This window comes from Lineus longissimus, chromosome 1 (genome assembly GCF_910592395.1).
Source record: "Lineus longissimus chromosome 1, tnLinLong1.2, whole genome shotgun sequence".
Taxonomy (NCBI): domain Eukaryota; kingdom Metazoa; phylum Nemertea; class Pilidiophora; order Heteronemertea; family Lineidae; genus Lineus; species Lineus longissimus.
Window position 1 is genome coordinate 1,599,556 of NC_088308.1, and position 3,637 is coordinate 1,603,192.

A 3,637-nucleotide genomic window follows, 5' to 3' on the forward strand; every position below is an offset into this window, starting at 1 on the left:
ACATCCTCTTGCAGCATCCTCTTGCAAACAGGGCCTACTCCTTACGCATTTTTCTGATTGAGGGAGTAAACATATCGAGGCCACATATCGAGTGATCGATGGCCGGATTTGTCAGGATGTCAAGCCAGCTTCCCAAACTATTTATAAATTTTCGCGGCAATCTGTCCTGGATCTGTAGCCTCTTCCGAAAAGAATGGGGAATCTGATTTGGTGATCAGGGATGGTCAAATTATAAAGCGGCCCTTTCGTCAGGGCCCCCAAGAGGGGGAAAAAAAGGACATCAACATTAGGTCATCTATGAAATGTATTTTCACAAACGCGGACCAGCTTACAAACAAAATGAGCGAACTTGAGTTAACCTGTAGTGAGCAGCTGCCAGAAGTGGTAGGTGTGGTTGAAGTTGTGCCAAAAAATTCTAGGGAACCTGCCCAAAGTGTGGAAATTCAACTAGAAGGGTATTCAAGTTTTGAGGTATTGTGCCGGGGGAGCAGGGGTCTGGCTCTCTACTACAAAGATAACCTTGGTGTGGCGCGTGTAACACCACAAGTTTCCTATAGAGACAGTATTTGGGTAGATACAGCGGGGGGCACGAGGTATGGTCTAATCTACAGGAGCCCTGGGAATAACAAGGCAGATAATGATGCGCTGATAAATCACTTGAGACACATGTTACAGGTATACACCACGTTCCAAGGAGCTAATCATTATGGGTGACTTTAATTTGCCGGGTGTTGACTGGAATCTGCTCCAGAGTAATAAGGCCGTTACTGACCCATCCACTATCTTCTTAAATTTTTTCCTTCAAAACTATTTGACGCAGCATGTGGACAAGCCCACGCGGGAACCGGGCATAGGCCAAGTCTGTTTGACTTAATACTAACGAGAGATGATGATGGACTAGTGGACGATATCGAATACCTTCCACATCTGGGGGAAAGTGACCATGTGGTACTGTGTGTCACTCTGAAGGTGGGGGACAAAGTCATAGGTAGACAAGACGGGGGTCAGACCTTGGGACGTCAAAAATCTCTGAACTATGACATCAGGGCTGACTTTGAAAAAATGCGCCTAAATGTGAACGGGGAGATGTTATTGGACTGTGTATTGAGGTGTGACGTTGACAAAGCTTGGACTGAGATTAAAAATAAAATCTTTGAAATAGAGACCAGATTTACTCCAGTAAGAGGCAAACCCAGAGCCAAGAAAAAGCCACTGTGGGCAAACCCAGATGCTCTCAAGAAAGTCCGTAAAAAGAAAGAGGCGTTTGCAAGATACCTGAGAACTCGAGAAGGACAAGACTACATAGGGTACCAATCAGCAAGGAGAGAGGCTAGGAAAGCTACGAGGGAGGCGGTCAAACAGCATGAAGCAAGGATTGCTCTCGATTCCAGGAGAAACCCGAATCGGTTCTGGAGATTGTGCGAAAGAAATGTAAGTCCAAGAGTAAAATTCCTGACCTTAAGGTAAATGGCAAGGTGGTGACCGATGATTATGAAAAGGCGGAGAAGTTCAACAAATTCTTCAGCAGTGTTTTCAAGGTGGAATCACATTTTGAGGATGAGAGTACCGATAGTGACGACACCCAGGCTAACATTGTCATAAAGACCGAGCAAGTAGAAAAGAAGTTGAGGGAGCTGAAGCCTGACAAAGCCCCTGGCCCTGATTTGATGTCCCCAAGAGTTTTGAAAGAGCTTGCTCACGAGCTAGCTCCACCACTAGCGGCCCTTTTCAACAAATCGCTGTTAAATGGTCAGATACCACAGGATTGGAAGAAGGCCCGGATAGCCCCCATACATAAAAAGGACCATAAGTATCTGGTGGGTAACTACCGGCCAGTAAGCCTAACATCGGTTGTGTGCAAGGTAATGGAGGCTATAATACGAGACTCGATAATGGATTACTTACAAAAAGGCCAGAAACTCACAGAATCCCAGTATGGTTTTGTACCTGGTAAGTCCACCGTGGACAATTTACTAAAATGTAACGAAGATTGGTCAGCTATCCTAGATAGGGCGGGGGGGGGTGCGTCGATGTCTTATTCTTGGATTTTAAGAAGGCATTCGACTATGTGCCTCATAGTAGACTATTATCAAAAGTGAAGAGCCTGGGGGTAAACGATCAGTGTGTAAGGTGGATTCGCTGTTTCCTAGAGAGCCGGTCACAATTTGTGGAAATAGGAAATGGGAGGTCGAGAGAGTCTCCAGTAGTCAGCGGGGTGCCTCAGGGCAGTGTGCTTGGACCACTTCTGTTTGTTATATTTGTAAACGACATTCCGGCTGGTATTTGGAACACGCTTATGCTTTTCGCTGATGATGTGAAGTTGTACAGGGAAATCAAATCTGTTGAGGACTGTGAGTCCTTGCAGAGAGACTTAGACTGTCTTCACGTGAAGATAGAAACACCTTTCAGCATTTTTAAGTCAAACTTAATGGTGCTTAAATATCGCATTTCGTCCAGTGCCGATGGGGAAGACATTGGGAGATGGATTTCAACCCATCCAAATGTCAGTTGCTACGTCTGGGGAGAGGGGCGCCAGCATTTAAATACCGGATATGCTACGAAGAGATCGTGCCGTAAAACTCAGTCAAGGACCTTGGCTATACCACATCGGTAAGCCTGGACCCAGAGGAGCATATTGCCCGAATCTGTGCAAGCGCAACCAGGGTATCCTTCACTATCAAAAGGACGCTAAGGCACCTAGATTCGAGGACTGGAAAACTCTTATTTGCCTCCATGGCTAGATCCATATTAGAGTATGCGGCCCCAATCTGGAACAGTACGAAAGTCAAACACATAATGAAAGTCGAGAAAGTCCAACAACGTTTTACAAAGATGATAAAGGGAATGTCAACACTGACCTACAGCCAGCGGCTAAGGAGTTTAGACATGTTCTCACTGGCGCACAGGAGGAGGAGAGGTGACATGATCCTCACATACAATCTGTTTGAAAAGAGCTCTCCCCTCCTGGCGCCATATCATCATGTGAATGATAGATACAATACCAGGGCAACAGCAGAAAACTGCTGGTAACGAGGCCAATGACACTGCAAAGAAAGAATGCGTTCATGGTTAGAATTCCAAAGGATTTGAATAGCCTTCCAGAGAGTGTGGTGATGGCGACGTCAATAGATTGTTTCAAAGCGAGACTGGACAGGCACTGGGCAAACGAGCCAGGAAAGTTTGCCGAGGTGTAGTGATAGTATAAGGACGGAGTAGTATGTACGCAAATAAACTGTTATTATGAACATTGTAAATACATTGCACAGTTCCCACCCTTTTTGTGTTTGAGATTAAGGCAAGTCAGTGGTGCCCGCACGCACATGTTTTCAAGTTAAATCAAGAAACGGAACCCGCAAAAATCGACTCGGTTAAATAAGCGGAATACCTATGATGATGATGATGATGAAAAATAACTGCGGCAGATTCACCGGGAGTCGAACCCGTGACAAGCCGATCCAAAGTCAAACACTCTTGGCGCTGAGCCGTCAAGGCTCTCATGCTGTAATCAGAGTCTTTCTATACAAGGGTTGGGTCACTGGTTTCAACATCAAAGACACCGCCCGTCTCGAACGACATGCGGTGGGACAGCGCTCTCTCGGATCACGTGGTACACCCAAGCCAACTTTTTAGGCCATAT